This window comes from Pelodiscus sinensis, chromosome 6, assembly GCF_049634645.1.
Source record: "Pelodiscus sinensis isolate JC-2024 chromosome 6, ASM4963464v1, whole genome shotgun sequence".
Classification (NCBI taxonomy): domain Eukaryota; kingdom Metazoa; phylum Chordata; order Testudines; family Trionychidae; genus Pelodiscus; species Pelodiscus sinensis.
The window spans coordinates 61,079,217-61,099,864 of NC_134716.1; the positions used below are offsets into that span (position 1 = coordinate 61,079,217).

General features: G+C 39.9%; 1 protein-coding gene across 10 annotated transcripts in view; it reads right to left on the reverse strand.

Moving 5' to 3' along the window:
* Window positions 1-20,648, reverse strand: part of APC (APC regulator of Wnt signaling pathway) — a 182,925-nt gene that overhangs the window by 135,325 nt on the left and 26,952 nt on the right. The window contains exon 1 of one of the 10 annotated variants that reach the window (XM_075932011.1): window positions 14,655-15,789. The exons of the other annotated variants lie outside the window; for them this stretch is intronic. The gene's annotated coding sequence lies outside the window, so the exon portion shown is untranslated. Of the gene's footprint in view, window positions 1-14,654; window positions 15,790-20,648 lie in introns of those variants that run through there. 10 annotated transcript variants of the gene reach the window in all.

The window sequence follows — 20,648 nt, forward strand, 5'->3', positions numbered from 1 at the left end:
CAACTAGACTATGTACATTTTTACTGTATTCTTAAATACCAGAGTTTAAATTAGCCCAACTGTTAAATACACAATAAAAAAGCTGTGTTTTCATTACTTGGTGTTCTTGAGAGAGTGTCAGCCCTAACAAAGGAGAGGGAGGAGGGAAGAAAGGGTAGGAAAAGTGTGGCACAATGGAAAGGGATTTCCTCTGTTTAATATCATGCTATGGTTTCTAAGGCATTTTAAATTGGCCGCAGAAAAAAATGAGTGGATATGACCTTTGTGAGGTGACATTTAGGTAAAGGATGTGAGAATCCACTGCTGGCAGGTTAAATTACTTAATGAGTAATCAATCTGAGTAGTTTACAATGATTAAAATGATGCAAGTGAAAGACTCATTGTTTTGGTTAGGGATGTTAAGTAGCAATTAATTTGCTAGTCAAAGGAATATCGATATTCGATGGAATATTGATATTGGAATATTAATTTGCTAGTTGAATAGTTGATGGATATTGTTAGGGAAAGGCAGTTACAGCGATCACTTATAGGTCTCAGCACAATAGTCTTCCACCTCCACTCTGCACTCTTAAAGGGACAGAGGAGCTTGCGCGCAAAGATGCTGGTTCAATCTCTGGTCCCCTGCCAGGTCTCAGGACAACCCCCCTGCTGCCACTCTGCATTCTGAAAGGGACAGATCAGCGGCAGCCAGTCCCATGGGTCTCTCTCAGCACAAGCCCGCCCCCTGCTGCCGCTCTGCATTTTTTAAAGGGACAGAGCAGTGACAGCTGCTTAAGCTGTTGTTGCTCTGTCACTTTAAAAATGCAGTGTGAGAGTTGTGCTGAGACACCCATGGGAGTGGCTGTCGCTGATCTGTCCCTTTCAGAATACAGAATGGCAGCAGGGGGGTTGTCCTGAGACCCGGCAGGGGACCAGAGATTGAGCCAGCGTCTTTGTGCACCAGCTCCTCTGTCCCTTTAAGAGTGCAGAGAAGTGGCCGGGATGGGGAGGGGGAGGAGGAGAAGAGTGACTGAGTAGTCAATAGTGCTTACCTGACAAGTAGGAGCTCCTGCTTATCGGGTAGTCAGCTATTCAACTGCTCATTCACATCCCTAGTTTTGGATTTTAGTAAAAATAAGAAATAATTTAAAAAATTCTAGTGTGTTTTAAAATTCAGTGTTAATGTGTTCCCAGCCAACCCAGCTTTTTGTGTAAAATGGCATTTTCATACAGAGTCCTCTACTTTAGTCTCTCAATCATTCCTAAAAACACACACACTTTAAAATGTTATAAAAAATGAGTGTCCATATTTCAAATTTTAATACAACAAACCAATCTATTCTCTTGCACTATGGCATACAAGAATGTGCACCATCAGCAGAAACAAAAAAAACTAGTTGTGGGCACTTTGTTAATCAGCATCTGGGTCACTTCTGAGTGGCCGCACAAGTGCACTGCTTACAGGGAACACTGCACCAAACCCTTATGCCACCAAAAATATATATTCTAATCTGAGGCCAATTCATAATCCCCATAACCCGTGTATTCAGTTTTATATCTTGTTAAAGAGACGACAATTCTGCATGTTTACAATGTTTAATTACGACTTCGTTTAAATTGGAGGGGGGGAAAACCACAAAATCACAGCATACATGTTATTATAGAACTCTTTTAAACAAAATTTGTAACATTCTAACACTTAAGTTGTAACATATCTCCCAGATCTCAATTATTTCCAAATTTAGGCATTTAAAAATGACAAGCATGCTAATAATGTTAAATTGCTATGTGCAGAACAGAACTATCAGGAGTTACTGGAGTGTTTCAAATTTTCATGAGCTTTAATTTAGGAAGTGAAGCAACATTAGTGGAACAGCTGTGAGATACTGGACAGATTTCTCAATTTAGTATAAACTGGAAAAAATTCTTATTGATTCAGAGGTCAGTAAAAAAAATTAAACTTGAAATTAAGCAATTTTAGCTAAGTATATTTATTAGGAAAGCCTGGGTCAACCAAAAATAAGAGAAGTTATTTTTGCAGACTCTTTAAATCTTAATCCATTACAATACAAATCCATAATCCACAGAGTCTTTCGATGCACTAGTCTCAGCCCTCTAATATTAAGGAGCTGAAACCGAAAAATATTACCACCTTCTGATCCATCTGCAGTTTAATAGTACTCCTGGTTTGCTCTCTGACACTAAGCTCTCATATAGTAGCACCCATGAGTAATGCTTTCTACCATCTCCGGTTGGGAGGGAAAGCATTCCAATCTGGCGGATGATGACATGGCCTCAGTAATACACAACTTTGTCACCTCCATTCTAACTACAGCAATTCCTGGGCATGCAGCCATCAATTCTTAGGAAATTACAACTAGTACAGGCAGTCCCTGAGTTACGCGGATCCGACTTATGTCGGATCCGCAGTTACGAATGGGGTTTGCTGCCTGTCTCCCTGGTCTGCTGGTTTCCAGACGCGCCGCGGCTGTCCCGCTGCCGGCGTGCTCCCCGGCTTTGCTCCCCGTCTCCCTGGTCTGCTGGAAAGACGTGGAGCAAAGCCGCGGAGCACGCAGGCAGCGGACAGCCCAGACGCGCCGCGGCTGTCCCGCTGCCGGCGTCCTCAGAGGTTTCCAGTAGACCAGGGAGACAGGGAGCAAAGCCGAGGAGCACGCGGGCAGCGGACAGCCCAGACCTGCCGCGGCTGTCCCGCTGCCGGCATCCTCAGAGGTTTCCAGAAGACCAGGGAGACGGGGAGCAAAGCCGCGGAGCACGCTGGCAGCAGGACAGTTGCTCTGCCCCGGGCTTCCTGGAATCAGCTGCTGATCAGTTTCAGCAGCAGCTGACTTGGGGACTCCTGGGGTTCTTAAGTTTAATCTGTATGTAAGAACTGGGATCCAGATTCAGCCTGTTGAAACTGATCAGCCGCTGATTCCAGGAAGCCCGGGGTAGAGCAACTCAGCCTCAAGCTTCCTGTAGTCAGCCGCTGGTCAGTTTCAGCAGCGGCTGAATCTGGATGCCAGTTCCGACTTACATACAGATTCAACTTAAGAACAAACCTACAGTCCCTATCTTGTACGTAACCCGGGGACTGCCTGTACAGAAAAGCTCTTCAACAATACCAGCTACGGTGAGGCTAGAAACCTTGTCCTATGCATTTTCTACACTGGCTTCCCAGAGAACACAGTCAAGTTCAAGATCTTGATCCTCATCATCAAGATGCTCAGTGGCCAGAGGCCAGGATATCTAAAAAACAAAATCTAAAGCTCAGATGAAACTGTAGTTGCCCAAACTGCTCCTCAGACAAAACACAACTAAATGCTACAAGAGTAAAAACTCATAGCCAAATACCAGAGCCTTCCTGAGGACTGATCCAGATGTTGGAACAAACTCTCACAGGAACTAAGGACTATCACAGACCTACTAGTGTGTGTCTATTAAAAAAAATTACATACTACATTAATCCCCTTCCCATGGCAGAAACTGTGAAAGAATGAACCCCATGTGACAGATGTTTGTCGTGTCACTTAATGCACTGCTGGAAGACTTCTAGGTATTACAGTAATCAAGACAATATACAACCCAAAATGAAATACCACACTCTGCCCTATCCCCATAAATTTTTTCAACAATGAACTCCTATTCCTGCTTTCTCTATCTTAGTAAGTCTGATCTTTTAATCAAATTTTCAGTAACATTTTCTCTAGTACCATTTCAACCATGTGTTATTTACCACATGCTCTGGAAATGGGCATTCTACTCTATCATAAATTTATCTTCTTCCATCACATCAATTTCTGCCAGAACAATCTATTCAAGATGTAATAGATAAGGCCCTGGATTGGGAGTCAGGAAACCTACATATTATTCATGGCTCTGACGATGACCTGATGTGTGAGCTCAGTCAAACCATTTCACATCTTGGATTCTCAGTCTGTTGATGCTCATCCTTTGTGGAACACTTTTGTGATCTAGGGATGATGCACTAAGAACATATTATTTTCCATCTGCTCAATATTATTCATGCCTTCATTCTCTCTACTTTAATCAGCAGATTTTCCTTCCAACTCTTCTCCTGTGAGCTACTTTTTTATTTTACTCCCAGCTTGCCTTTTGGTCATTTTGCGACCACACTATTTCCCAATGTTGTATCTCTGTACAATTAACAAAAAACAGTACAGGGAGACTGTATACAATTTTTCATACACAAACTAAACAGTGATTAGCATCACATCTCTCTTTCCATCAAAATGTCTCATTTCCTTAATATTTAGGAAACAGCAGTCCCCCATTTTACTGCTGTATTCTCCTAGGAAGATAAAACCACTAGTGTTCTTTCTGACAATCTGCTTCTATGCAAAATGACCACTTTGCATAATTCAGACAGCTAAACAAAGGTCTTCAAAATCAATCTTTTTGTCCAGCACTAAACTGAAGATTCTTCAGCATCACTGCTTTATATGTATTCAGCATTAGATCACAATAAGGGCTTGTACAACTGTCAGTGTAAATATAGTAAAAGAATTGCCAAAGAAAAATACAACCTTGAATTTACAGGGCTTTTTAGATGGAAACACTAATAGACACAAATAATTGACTTCTATGAAATCTTATGAGCCTGCAATAGTCTAGTTTTGTTGGAAATCCACTAAAACATTCAATATAATTTGAATAGGTGTTGTTTAAGTAGGGCAGTCATGACGTTTGGGATATACCTGATGTTCTGAATTCTGGCTTCATAAAAATATTTCATTACAGTTCTTAAGTGATTTATCAGCCAAAACAACTACTTCTATTACCAAAGGCTTCACTTTTTTTAATATAACATGTTAAGAATACATAAGTCTTGATCTTGTTGCCTCAAGAGTCTGACAAAACATTACAGAATGTCAAATTAAAAATCTAAATTTATTTTTAAAGTATGGAAATTTCATCTGACATCATAATAGATGGAATAGTAATAATACTTATAGTTAAAGGTAGCAGTATCTTCCATAATCCTTTGTTTTCAATTTCTTATAACCTGGATGAATTAATTGTTCAATTTAAAATTTTCTTATTTGGATCAAATTTTGAGAAAGTTAGAACTAAAATAGGTCAGCTATTTCAGAGAACAATATTGGTAAAATACAGTTCTTCTAAATTACGATTTGTACAGTTCTAAAACCTCAAGATTTGCAGTAGAAAACAGAAATTTGACAGAAATTCCTGAAGTTCACAGCAGTGCCTTTTGCTGTCCCCCAGAAAATCTGACCAGATTGTAAAGTACAGAAAGTCAGTATTTGCATAAGCACAACTTTTTAGAGGTTCTTTTAGTTTTAATTCAAAATGCACAACTCATTCTCTTAAGCCCTTTGATTTCTATTTGCTATAAACATGAGCTATAGTGCCAGAAGGAAAGTAGTCCAAACCACCTTCCCTTTCTTTTTCCTCCATCAAAACATCCTATAACCCTGTGAGTTAGAAGGAATCTGTGGGTTAGAAGTCACAAGTCTACCCATTTAATTCTAATTTCAACCCCTTTCTATATGAGCAAAGATTCCTTAATTTCACAGATGAAAAAACAGATGACCTCAAGTGTTGTCAAGGTAACCTTTGACAGAACCCAGGCCTCCACTATTGTGGACGTAAGCCTCAGCAACTTATATACAGTTACACTGTGGCTTGCCTAAGGTGTCTCATAAAATGGGACTATTACTCTATGCCCAGCAGAGGACGTGGGATTTGGTAAGCTGTCAGGTGACAGAACTGCTTTACTTTTCAGGGGGGAAAGGGGAGCTAATTAAAAAAAAAGCTGATTTCTACACAAAAAAGTCTCTTGATATGCCATAGGAATTGTGAAATAAAAGTTACATTATCACATGCAATTTCATGCCATAGTGAACAGCAGCACAGTGTGGAGGGATCTACCTTGACAAGGGAGCTAAAATTTGTAACCCTTTTTCAGATGAATGAAGAATATGGTCAAGGGAACCAGTCTTCCCTATTTAGAGGGCTACATATAAAAACCTATTAGATTAATCTTGACACCCAGATTGTGAACTTAAAATGAATGAGGATAGTGACATAGTCAAGAGCAACAGAAGAATGAGACAGTGGGTAGGACTTAGGAAAAAAGGGTTTAATTTTATCCATGTTCCTGTTGTCTCGCCCAAGTGTAAGTGTCAAAAACATAGCCTGGGATGCAGGATTTGAGTAAGACAGCCAGGCAGCAGTGGAGAAGTAGATTTGAGAGACATCTGCACAAAGACATTAGTTGAAATCATGCAAGTGAATGAGATTATCAATAGAAAGGGTTGAGAGAAAAAAGGAGGAGATCTGAGACTACTGAGGGATTGCCCACAGAAAATAGAATGTGCAGTGAAGAAACACTAGGAGAGCTAAGAGAACTAAAAGGTCAGTCATGAAAGATGGAAGGACAAGACAGCAAGAAGGAGCAGTTTCAAAAGCAACAGAAAGTTAAAAAAATATGACAATGAAGTATGGGGTTCTTATACCAGAGACCTATGCGCAGGTAATTCAATAGAATAGAAAGGGTAGAAGATAGATTAGATGAGATGAAATCCATGATGAAATTGTAGAATCTTGAAGCAGCCTTTGCAAAAAGCACGTGAGGAGTGTAAAAATGAAAGAAGAATATAAGTATTTGAAAAAGGAGGGGGACTACAAAAATACAAGGATAGAATGACTGAGGTATGCTTGTATTGTGATTGGCACGGACTAAAGAAGAAAAAAAAACTTAAAAGGGGAAGGAAGGAAGGCAGAGAATAAGGGTAGAGGCTAGGGAAGCCAGCAACTGGAAAAGAATGAAGTCACCAGGGCAAAGAGCCAGCATACAGGAGAGCAGGAAACAGTAACAGAAGAGGAAAAGTGAAAGAGCAAAGGGTAGAGGAAGGAAAAGGGGGAAAAAGAAATAATGGTGAAAAGTATGTCAATTATTGCAGTTTTACTGGTCTAAAACATATAGCATGCATTCCCAGTATTTTATTTCTGTTAAAGATTTTCCCCTATTCCATTAGTTTGAGGATGGAGAAATTGAATAGAAGAGGTCAGTAAAATATTCGTAAGATTGAGGTCAAATAGCTCTATGCTAATGGACATGTAACTATCAGCTTATTAAAAACAAACCATTATCATGGGTTTTCCCCTTGCATTTTAGGTCATAGCTATATTTTAGAACACTACATTTCAAAGGTTGAAAATCTATCTATGAAGTAATATTATATTGTCAAATACAATTTCCATCTTACCATCAATAAGAAGGGAAGACAACTGGCTATTAGATTAGAATTTTTTTTAAAGAGTAAGCATTTAATGAACTTATTAGTTTAATACAAATTGTAGGCTGTGTGTCTGATCTGAGAAGAAAACTTTTTTCATCTGGTAAACACAAGAAGGGGCATGGAAATTGCTACATGCAGGGTCAGTGTTAGGACACCAAAAAGTTTATGTTAACCTAAAATGCTGATTTTGGTATTTAAAGTTGGTGATTGAAAGAATTTTCAGTCAGCCACTTGCTCCATTTTTCCCCTCAAAGCAGCTTCACATTGCAAATGTAACACACTTTTCTAAGTATACTTAGCCCTCATCAACACAATATCTATTGGGAGTGCCTCCAAAATATTTAAAAATAAAGAAAATACAGGCCATGAGAAATATTTTATTAGTCTTTTTGTTTGGCTGGTTATGTGTGTGGAATTTGCCAAAGCAAAGTCTTCTCCCCCCAAAAAAGTGCTTTATAGTTTGATCCTGTAAGCTGTTCAGTCCCTTCTGAAAGAAAATACTGAATGTACTTAACACCCACTTGAATCAGGCCCTTTATTTTAATGTGGGCACACATTATTCCCTGCAGGGGTAAATCCCATATTCTAGGTCCAATCCTTATAAAAATGGTATTTATCAACTTCATAGAATCATAGAATACTAGGACTGGAAGGGACCTCGAGAGGTCATCGAGTCCAGTCCCCAGCCCCCATGGCAGGACCAAATACTGTCTAGACCATCCCTGATGGACATTTATCTAACCTACTCTTAAATATCTCCAGAGATGGGGATTCTACAACCTCCCTGGGCAATTTATTCCAGTGTTTGACTACCCTGACAGTTAGGAACTTTTTCCTAATCTCCAACCTAAACCTCCCTTGCTGCAGGTTAAGCCCATTGCTTCTTGTTCTATCCTCAGAGGCCAAGATGAACAAGTTTTCTCCCTCCTCCTTATGACACCCTTTTAGATACCTGAAAACTGCTATCATGTCCCCCCTCAGTCTTCTCTTTTCCAAACTAAACAAACCCAATTCTTTCAGCCTTCCTTCATAGGTCATGTTCTCTAGACCTTTAATCATTCTTGTTGCTCTTCTCTGAACCCTCTCCAATTTCTCCACATCTTTCTTGAAATGCGGTGCCCAGAACTGGACACAATACTCCAACTGAGGCCTCACCAGTGTAGAGTAGAGTGGAAGAATGACTTCTCGTGTCTTGCTCACAACACACCTGTTAATGCATCCCAGAATCATGTTTGCTTTTTTTGCAACAGCATTACACTGCTGACTCCTATTCAGCTTGTGGTCCACTATAAGCCCTAGATCCCTTTCTGCCTTAGAAGAACTTAGAAGTCTTCTCCCTATTGTTCAACAATTTAATTGTTCTGGTGGGAAAAAAAGCTGTCATAGCTATGGGGGAAAACATACTCTCAAGAAGCCAAGGCTAATTCCATGGAAGGCTTTAAATATCAGGACATATACTTTGAACTAGACTTTGGTAAATCCAACACTTAATTTCTGTGGACTTTGGATCAATGCCCGGGTTGGCAGTTCAGAAAGTAATATGTCAAGTGAAGTATTATTAGGAACCCAGGCTGATAAAAAAGATGTGTTGATAGTAGTTGAAGCTTTAGTGGCATGTGGCTTCTTTCCTAGATAAAATAAACTGCAATAATGAAGCATGAAGTTCATGAATGCATACAGTAATATGACTTCTTCAGGAGAGAGAAGAGTTCTCCAAAGTACTTCCCTCGGTCTTGTCTGGGTTCAGTGCTCTGTTTATATCTGATGTAAAGGATATGTATGACTAGCATTTCACAATTTTTCTCATGAAAAATATGCAAGACGACATATCTGAGCCACTTCAGAATATATCTGTTAATTCCCAAAGACTACTGGAAGACGAACAGGAATATTGGACTATCAATGGTGTCAAATGGCAAAATAGTTCTGTAAAGCCAATAGACACTTGCATTGTATGTGGAAAGGAGGTGGTTATTACCAAAGCAACAAGTGCTGTGTTTGTCTTGTACCTTGATCTGAAGCCTCAGAGAGGAATTCAAGATAATGGCAACCAACAGGTGGGAGTGGAGACTCAATTAGCTTGTGTAAAAAAAAAAAAAAAAAGACCCTAACAAACAAAAAACAGACACTGAGCAGAAACTCATAAGGTCTCTAACATCAAGAAGTGCTTTTGAAAGTATTGTTTGGATTACAAGCTGAACCTTCCTGGTCCTGAACAAGGGAATTTGCCAGACCAGGGGAGATCAGGTGTCCAGGATCTCCCAATGCTCTCCTCCTGGCTCCCAGGGGTTCCCCACCCCCGCAGGTGTAGCAGCAGCAGCTGCCCCTGATAGTTCCCCAGCCCCATGTACGTGGTGATGGCGGCTGCAGCTACTCCCAGGAGTCCCCAGCTGCTGTGTTGCTGCAGCAGCAGCTGCTGCTGCTCCCAGCAGTTCCCCAGCCCCTGTGTGCATGGCAGTGACAGCAGCTGCTGGGGCTCCAAGGAATTCCTTGACCCCTGCGCACAAAGCGGTGAGAGCTTCTCCCTAGGGTCCCCCATGCGTGCAACAGCAGCAGCTGCTCCTGGGGGGTTCACTGGCTCCTGCGTGAGCAGCAGGCGCTTCTAAAGCTATTTGCCCCCAGGTCACTGGCCCCAGACATGTTCTGCTCCCATCCACTCTGGGGCCAGGGCTCTCTAGTCTAGCAGCATCTCTGGTCCTACCGGACCACAGATGTTGCCGGAACAGAGAGTTACAGATGACAGATTCAAGCTGTACAAGAATGTGGGAGGGGACGATTTCCAATGTCAAAAGAAGTGCTGACAATCTCATTACTGAGGGTTTTTTTGTTTTTAAAGGAACACAGAGGAAGGAAGGAACATAGTCAGACTTAGAGGTAGCCCTGACTTCCATGAGCTTCTTTGACTTCTACCTGCAAATGAACCACATCATTGGAAAGAAAGCACTGTTTCTGGTCTCAATCCCATCCCCAACTCCATTCTTGGTAAACCACAAAATGAGATAATTCCTAACAGCAAGGGCTGCTACATTTGAAGTTTGAGTGGAAACTGTATAGAATGAGCTTACTGTCCACAAAATTTCTGCAGGATACTCATTGCTGCCTTTAGAAAGGGCTAAGCTTATGGAATTGTGTCCTCTGTCTCAGACTATTCTTCCTTTCTGGGTTTTTTAAGGGGGCGGGGAGATCATAGTTAGGAACAGAATTAATGCAATTCATGTGAACTGTGGAGTTTGGGAGAGCATTTCAGTGCTGAAGTTAAATAGAGCACAAATGAAGAACTGCTTGCTAAGACTTCTGCTCTTTGGTCTCTTGGCTGCATACAGTCTTCTATTATTACATTTTGGAATTTAGCGAAAACCAAGAGTTTTAGGGAGCACATCATGACAATGGTTTCTTCTTGTCTTGTAAAGACAAAAGTCATTTCTGCTTGCAGAATAAAGTAGTCTGACCCTTATAAAGAGTAGCTTCCTATATTTATAATTACATCCAGAAAAGATCCAGTGCAGGGTATGGACTGCCTCATACCAGTGACTCTGACCATAATTCCAGATCATTGACATATGAGTACTTACTACATCAAAATTACCAACTATCATTATTTAAAGATGGCCTTTATTTAAGCCAATCCCAAAAGTTAGCATGTAAGATCTTGGAAAGTATCCTACTGTAGGCTAGAACTCCACACACTATCCCCTAGCAGCAACTGTCTTTGAAGCAGCTACTCCTGACCACACCTTACCTACAGCAAAACAGCAAAATCAGTCTTCAGGGCAGTTCCTCTTAGTCAAAACTTTTTTCCTCAGCAAGGTCTCATAAAAATGAGACTATGTGCACTGTGCTCTTCAAATACTTGAGCAGGAGTCCACCAAGGGCAGTACAGATGGAGATTTGGTCTTAACCCTGAATTCCCTTGTTCATTGTGGGTAGGAAGGATCTTATTATAAGATCTGGTCTTAGAAGAAGAAAGAACAATGCTGATTCTTACAACATAATTAGCAATTGATCTTGAAATAGTCAGACTACTAGCAAAAAAGTGGGGAAATTAAAAAGTCATGAATTTGAACAAGTTATATACAGACATGTTAACTTCAGCTTTAATTATTAGCTAAAGGGGAAAATATATCACTTGCTTTAGAATTTTGAGTTGAGAAGTTCCATAGTTTGTTAGCCTTGCTGCAGTCAAAATAAATCCTTGAAAATAAGAAACAAACACACAATCTGCCCTTAGATGAGACTACATTTAACACAAAGTACTTCGGACATCATATGAATCATAAGTTATACTAGACCAAGGGTGATTCACAAATATGTACACTCATTCTTAATCATCATTTTGGCTAAATTACTCCTGGCCCATTAGCCTTCTCCATGTATGCCTTTCTATTTTATTTATTTATTGCATCCTCTTGCTTACATAACTTTTCAAAAAATAATTCTTTATAAGTCCTAGACACGAATATCCATAAAGGCTCATTTGTAACTGAAAACATCAATTTCAGTCACAAACAGTACAAAATTGGACAATATTTTAAAATAAAAATGGTTTTATATTATTGAGGGTTAGTACTGTATCACCCTTAATCTTTTTTCACACTGTGGTGATCCATCAGTATCATCTTCAGCCAATACCTAAAGAGAATAGGAAACCATTATTCTTCAAGAAAGTACATTAACATCTGCTTGCACACAATACTATGAATCTTAAACACAATCTGCTGGAAGTCAGTCTTTTTTAGAGAGACAAGGTAGTACAGGTAATATCTTTTATTGGACCAACTTCCAAGGGTGAAAGAGACAAGCTTTCGAGCTTAAGTTTCTTCGATCAGACAATATTAATCTCCCAGTTTCCTACCAGCATGACCTACTAACAGCTACATCCCTAAGGATGAACAAGTTTCGTTTTCACTAAATTAATGAAAAAATCAAATCAACTTGATTAAAATATTAATACACTTGGGTTGATGAAACATTTAACAGAAACAAACTCCACAATTAGGAGTCACAGACCAAAGAGGTTAGATCTATTTATTTCCAGGAATGCACTACAATATATTGAAATTACACCATTAGTTATTAATCATCCTTTTTTTTTTTTTTACTATAAATATGAAGGTTTGCCTTGAATTTACACTTGTCCTACAATATGTAGGCATCCTTTTATAAATATGATTCACAAATATGACCCATCACTCCGTGCAAAGAGTCATCATTTGTGCAATTGGGGCATAAATTTGATGCTACCAGAAACTGTCCTGCTGTTAGAAATAGAAACTACTTATCCAGGTGTACAAAACAGTTCTCTTGTATGGTTTAAAAAAAATAATTCAAGAATGAAACATCTCCATACTGTTCTCTCTCTCTCCCGGGAACAAAAAGTGAAAGTGCCTTTGACTCATTAGGATTACTAGTATCTTTTGATAAATTAACTAAAATTGACATTCCATTTTGTACTCCACACATCTTTAGTACAGTGTTTAGCTTCTGATCTCAATTACAGTACTGATTCATAAAACCTCAGCTCATGTTTTAACATATTAATCTAGCCAAATATACCCATTATCTAATAGGCTAATTTACAGTGTGTAAAAAAAAATAAAGTTTATGCTTTTTGTTCTTCTTATAGGGGTTCATTAAGTTAAAAACTTTCTACCAGACCCCATTATTATTATGCTTTCATTCTGTGTGTCATTCAGAATTGGTGTTAGAACCTTACATTTAACAAAAAGTACAAGTAAAATTAGCAAGCACTTCAGGAGGTTTTTAGGAGTCTAACTAATAATATTGAAAATTCCTCTTCCATCTAACTACTTTTAGTATGTATATTATAAACAGTTAAAGGAAAGGAAAATTAAGTGCTTCATGAGACTCCCATTACTCTAATGAAATAGTAAGAAGTCTACTGATTATTGGATTTGACAGAAAACGTCATTAGCTATTAATATATTAAAGAGAAAGAACATGATTGGGCATTTTCAACTATGAAAACTCATCTAAAAGCAGCAGAACAAATAGTATATCTGCTTATGGAGATGAGGGAAAGAAAATGCTGTTCAAAATATAAAGTTAAGGCACTCTAAAACCACACTATCCACATACGCATAACAGTTTACTGTAAATATTTCTATATGAACTGGAAGAGCACACAAAAATACATTTTTAAAAATGACTTTCAATGTATAAATACCCAAATTAAATATCATACATTTTGTCTTGCTGATCCCTTATGAAAAATGCTGTCTATGGCTTATATTTAAAGTCCAAAGATGACAGATGAAATTAAAATTTAACTAGGTTAAACACCGTACATTTTAAATACTGATTCAAGTTATTCAGCATCTTGTTAACCTTCTAGAAACTATTTTACATTTTTGCAAAACTAAAAATAGTGATTTGCTTGTGGATGACCTAAGTATTAGAATAAAAGCAGTGTCTGACAAAGAGAGAAAGGGCTACTGCTTCATACATAATTTATTAAGATTTCCAAGAGAATTCGGGTTAAATCACATATTTGACCATCTCTCTGTAACATGAAATAAATTAATAAATCAATATATTAGTGTTCAAGTATACATTTTTTATTTTTCTTTTTTTAAAACTATTTCTGCAGCTACATGTCTTGCAATTGGTCGCTGAACATTAGCCTTTAAATGCTTTTCTGGGCATAGCAGTGCAACACAGCCTCTCATTACTCTGCAGCTCTCTCACCAGAGGAGCAAAAAGGCTGCTGCAGTCAACTGCAGAATAAACCACAACCACGTCCTGTCACTAACAAAGGCACCGGTATCTCTAATGCCTAAAGAGGTGGCTTTTGCGGTTTCATAGCGGCATGCATATCGCCCAAAGCAAAATTTTAACATTTAAAAAGTGCAAGAGAATGTCATGCTCTGAAATACCTGCCTCATCCTCCCTCCAGAATGCCTTCATTGTGTAGCTGTTATATTAACATTAAGGCACCTCCTTCCCTGCTTTGCGGCCCTTTCTCTGGAAACCGCGGCTGCTGCCGCTGCGGCAGGAGGGAGTAGGAGGAGGGCGACGACTTCAGTGGGCTCAGGCTCTCATTTCTCGCAATGAATCTGCTACATTCTTTGTTGCCCTTTGCCCGTTCCCTTAGATACTGTTTTTTCCTCTTTTGTATGTCAATAAACCTTTAAAAACACCCCATTTTCTAGCTACAAAAGCAGCTTTCTTCTCCCTCCCCCAGCTCGCCGCCGCCGCCGCCTCCTTTTCTGTCAAACAGGCTCATGAGAACCACAGGAAATCCATCCCGAGCTCCACGCTGCAGCAGCAGGGGGAAAACAGGTTCGTCTCCCCGCAGCAGCAGCCTGGAGAGGCGCACGCATTGCAAATCGCAGTAGTGTCACTGAATGTTACAGCCCTCCCGGTTTCACCTACCCCATTTCCGAAGCCAGTTGTTCCTCCATTCTGTCTCCAGCGCCCAGTCCCCGCCCGCACCCACCGGCTGCACTAGAGCCGGAGCCACATTCCAGTCACGCGTGCGCCCAGCCTAGTCCAGTGCAACCGATGGACCAGCTCGCATTAAAGTATATGAGGCGCCCGGGTCCGCATCCAGAGGATTGAACAGCTGCTCCCCCCAGACTCTGGTTAGTTAGCTGTCTGGGAGATCCGAGGGAGCGGAAGGGGAGGGCTCCTGTCAATGATCATCACAAAACACAGCAACATGGAGAATATGAAGCAATGGGAGTGGGAACTGAAGGTGGGTGGGGAGAGTAACTGGAAAGACATCCTCCCAATAAAAATGCAAATCTTGCTCTAGTTACTATTTGCCAAAACGATCCCAAACTATTATTTACTATCAGCATTTAGGGCAGTATGACAGATTAATAGATGTTGTCAAAATTTATGTCAGGTATCTGGGATGCAAAATCACATTTTACAACAATGAAAGTGAATGTAGATACTGTCCATGCCTATTATTATCTATGATGTAAAAATGAGAGTTATTTATAACAGTAACTGTGCTTTAAATTTACAATCCACCTTAATTCAAATTAACTTTCAAATGTAAACAAGTACTAAGACACCCAAACAATTTCAACAATTCAACTTAACGGGATGAACATACCTTTTTAAAGAGGGGAAATATGTACTGGTCTACACAGGAAGTTAGTGCAGAATAAGGTCGTGTGAGAATTTGAAGTGCAAGAGCTATTCCTAAGGTGGACTATGTTAAACTAGTGCCAAATAAGAGTGTCCACAAGGGAAGTCAATATACCATAGCTAGTGTGCTTTAAGTTCACAACCTAACTTTCCCGAATATTGCATGTATTAGGACTTGCCTTCACTTGAGTTTGAGGTGCAAGAGCTGTTCCCAGAGAACTCCACATGTTATCCAAAAACAAGTTAAGACAAACAAGAAAAAGGCACTCTTATTCTAGAATAAGAGCATCCTTCCATAATGAGCATGATCACATGTGTAATTAATCTGGAACAACTCCAAGTGCAGACAAGATCTTACAAGCTAGACTTGCATGCCATAACAGCAGTATTTTAAAAATTAACATTTATAACGCACCATAAGTGTACGTTGACCGGAATAGAAGAAAATGCACAGCTCCTTACTCAAAGAGTTTACAGTTCCTAAGGATAATTTTGATAACCAAACAGTTAGTATCTACTGTTCCACTTACAAAGAGGATGCATTCTCAGTATGTGATGTCCATATAAAGAATGCTATGCATATGTTGTATAGTTTAGCAATGGTACTATACTTAAAATCCAAACCATACCACTGTAACAATCACATGGATAATAGTGCTACTATACGTGCACACATAGTATCATGTACTGAATAGGATTTACATGCATGCATACACAAACGCTTCCATTAAGATGGATAAGGGCAAAAATCATGATACTGCTGTAGTTAAAAGCTTGCCAGGGTGTGATGGGACATTGGGTGGTATCAGATGCTCTGACTAAAAGTCACAAGTGCCCAATGACAATGTTGTGACATGGCAAGTGTAGCCCACCATTAAATAAGGCTGCCTGACACCTTCCCTCTGTTGGCTGAGAGTCTGGGATACATGGGTCCCTGGTTTACTTTGGATAATCTGACTGGCGTATGAACCATGGTTGGTCACTGGCATCCAAGGGATAGTGACTCCATACATCACCCCAGGGAAGAGAACCCTGACAAAGTTCCCCACTGCCTTGTGGGTAGGTTTGGGAGATCCAAAGGCTATGGGAGTAAACCCAGACAGAAATCCGGAGTGGAGACCCTAAGGTGGTTAACAGTGAGGTTTCATCCAATCTGTTTTTCCGGCATCTTTTGCAGTCACCTCAGTTCCTAACATACTGGCTTTTGTCTTTCCTTCGGATCTAACTGGGGCGACAGAGGGGGATAGCGCTGCTTGGGCACTTTCCTCAAACACTAGCCCAGGCAATGCAGCGCGCAGAAGGAGACACTTACCCTCACACGGCTATACACAGCTACTACAGTCGATACAATAAGCCAACTTGCCTCTGACTTGGTAGCTGGAATGTGTGGACAATGTGTCCTGGACTTGAACCTTATCATGATCTTACAAACACGGATTCAATACATAAAACAGCAGTCATAGGCCAACAGTTACATAAATTGAATGTTGACATTGCTGCTCTCCAGGAGACCAGACTGGCAGATGCTGGATTAGTAAAAGAAACCAACTACACATTCTTCTGGAAGGGTTTGAGTTCAGGGAAATGCAGTCTTTACCGAGTTTGCTTTGCTGTTCGAAACAATCTGATGAACTTTATCGATACACCCATAGCTGAATCAGAACGCGTATGTCCCTAAAGCTCAGCACCAAGTCAGGCTATGTTAACATCATAAGTACTTATGCACTCCCACGAACATCGTGCACTGAAGACAAAGACTGCTTCTATGATAATCTTCAGAAAGTTGTCGATTCCTGTTTGTCCAGTGAACAACAGTATATCCTTGGTCATTTTAATGCAAGAGTGGGACGCGATCACCAGTCCTGGCCCACTTGCCTAGGTCATCATGGCATTGGGAAAAGGAATGAAAATGGTCAAAGGCTTCTTGAATTCAGTTCTCAGAATCATCTCTCCATCACTAATACAGTCTTTTAAGTTGGAAAAAAAAGTAACAAGGTCTCATGGTGCCACCCCAGATCCAGTCACTGGTATCAACTCGACCTTGTACTGGTCCTCAGAAAACATCTCAACTCCATTAAATTTACACATGCGTATCACAGTGCAGATTGTGACACTGATCACTCATTGATTATCAGTAGAGTGAAAATTGCTCCAAAGAAACTCCATACGTCATAGGCAGGGCTCGACAAATAATGCAATCTACTTGCCCGGGGCGAGTAGATGGCAACCCGGAAGAGCTGGGTTCGGGCGATCTGCACATGCGCAGAATGCCGGATAGCGCGGCTGGCAAGCAGGACTTGCCACAGTTCGGCGAGCTCTGGTAATAGGACCACAGAAAAACAAAGAGATGCACTAAAATACTAGAAATGCATTGAAATGCTGTCTTTGCAGAAGAATTCACTCACAAAATGGAAGACAAACCTGTCCAGCAGTCTGTTGACAAGACATGGTCCATGCTGAGTGCTGTAATACATGAATGTGCCACATCTGCCTTTGGAACACAGAAATTTTCCAACAAAGACTGGATTGATGAAAACGTTGACACTCTCAGGCCTCTTCTTGAAGAAAAAACAAGTCTTTTCTGAATAACAAAGAATCTATCTCAAAGTTCAAGAGATCAGCTCCACCATACAAAATCTGTTCTTCAGAGAGAATCTAGGTGGTGTGCAAACAAGTATTGGGCTGATCTGTGTTCTGGAGTTCAGAAAGCATTTGATATGGGCGACCTGAAAACCATGTATGATGGACTGAAGAAAGCACTTGGACCAAATGTTACCAAAGTTTCTCCACTGAAACATCTAAATAGATAGGTGATTTCAGATAAAAAACAACAGATGTCCCAATGGGTGGAACACTACTCAAGTCTTTACTCCCATGAGCGTACAATACATCCTGAACTTGATAAACTTATTCAAACTCTTCCAGAAATGTTAGAGCTAGATGTAGAGCCTACGGTGGAAGAGCTTTCCCAAGTACTTGATGTTCTCTCCAGTGGAAAAGCACCAGGTAACGATGGGATTCCAGCTGAAGTCCTGAAGGGTAACAAGGCTGTCCTCATCCCCTTCCTCTATGGCTTACTTATAAAATGTTGGCGAGCGGGAGTGGTCCCTCATAATATGAGGGACGCAAACATCATTACTCTCTATAAAAACAAAGGCAATAAGGGGGACTGTAACAACTACAGAGGCATCTCTTTGCTAAGCATTACAGGTAAAGCATTCGCCCATGTCATTTTTAATCGTCTGCAAAAAAAACTAGCAGATCGAGTCTATCCAGAAACACAGTGTGGCTTCAAGGCTGGCAAGTCAACAATGGACATGATTTTTTCTCTTTGACAACTACAAGAAAAATGCAGAGAGCTGTTTATAGCATTTGTGCACTTAGCAAAGGCGTTTGATACAGTCAGTAGATCAGGACTGTACAAAGTGTTAACTAAAATTGGCTGTCCAGCAACTCTACTCAAGCTCATAATATCTTTTCATGAAGATATGAAAGCAACAGTGTACTATGATGGATCTACATCTGAACCCTTTGTGGTGAAGAGTGGAGTCAAACAGAAATGTGTCCTTGCTCCTACCCTCTTTGGTATATTCTTCTCAGTCATATTAAATTGTGCATTTTTAAACTTACACAGTGATGTATTTCTCCACACAAGGTTAGATGGTTCTCTTTACAATCTAACATGACTCAAGGCTAAAACTAAGGTCAAGAAAGTCCTCATTAGAGAACTCCTATTCACAGATGATGCAGTGCTTATCGCACATAATGAAGACGCGCTAAAGGAACTGATGGATTCTCTGTCCAGAGTTAGTAAACTATTCTCTCTCAACATAAGTGTGAAGAAAACTGTTGTATTTGCCTATGGTGTATCTCAACCATCCGAGGTCATTTTGAATGACAGTCCATTAGATGGTTCAACAATTCTGTTACCTTGGGTCTACTATCACCGCAAATCTCTCCATGGTAAAAGAACTGAACATCAGAATTGGAAAGACAGCCACAACATTTACAGACTTACAAAACGAGCATGGAACAATCCCTAACTAACATTGAAAACAAAGATACAGCTATACCAAGCATGCGTATTAAGTGTCTTGCTTTATGGATCTTATGGATCTGAGACCTGGACTACCTACTCATGCCAAGAGAAAAAATTGAGCAGTTTCCACCTTCGCTGCTTTCGCAGAATCATGAATATTAAGTGGCAAGACAAAGTTTCAAATGTAGATGTCCTATCAAGAACTGGCACACAGTCTCACAGCGATCCTTAACAACAGAAGTCTCCGGTGGCTTGGCCATATGAGGAGAATGAGTGATAAATACCTTCCCAAAGAAATCCTCTTTGGAGCAAGAGCAAGAGGTAGGCCAAAGTTAAGATTCAAGGATATATGTAAAAATACTATGAAAAGGTTTAACATCAATCCAAGCTCTTAGTAATCTATGTCATCAGATTGCAACACCTGGCAACAATTATTACAACAGGGCACATCATTTTTCGATAGGACCTGTGCAAGTCACGCAAAAGAACTCCATCTCAGAAGGAAAACATCTCAGACTCATGAAAACCGAAGTAGACTGGCATATAGCTATTGTATTCAACTGTGCAAATCCAATATTGGACACAAGCCATGAAAGAAGTTGCAGTTCCAGGCACAACTCAGATTGTCACTACCGCTGCTTACCACAGTCTCTTGAGACGAATGGGCCATATTTTTTATTTATTTTTATATATATATATATATATATATGAGAAAGCTTATGGAGAGTCTTACAAACTATGGTTTCTACAAATATTATGCTAAATCATTTCTCTTTCAAATGCCAATGGGCATTCAACAGGGAGCAGCAATTTTGAAAAGGCAACCAGAATCAGACTGTGCATAGATATACGTGCACAATGAGTAAGCTACCTTTTGCAGACTAGTTTCCTTGCTTTTGAATTGAAAAAACAAAACAAAACCACACACACACACACACTTTTAGACACACAAAAAGGCAGTTACTTAGGACAAGATGTAAGGACAGAAATTGCAGTTCTGAATCCTGTGTTACACACTTAATTTCTCTCTATTTGTAAAAATTGAGACCGCATTTGCCTGCAAACACAAGATGTTCAGAGGATTATTCTATGATTCTCATTTTCAGTAAAAATTTTCAAATAAATGAAAAATTACTCCAATCCATAAAAAAACTATTATACTTAAAAAGCATCTAATCATGGATAAATTATGGACTTTATTTTAAAACTTTAAAAACCTAAGGGACTAA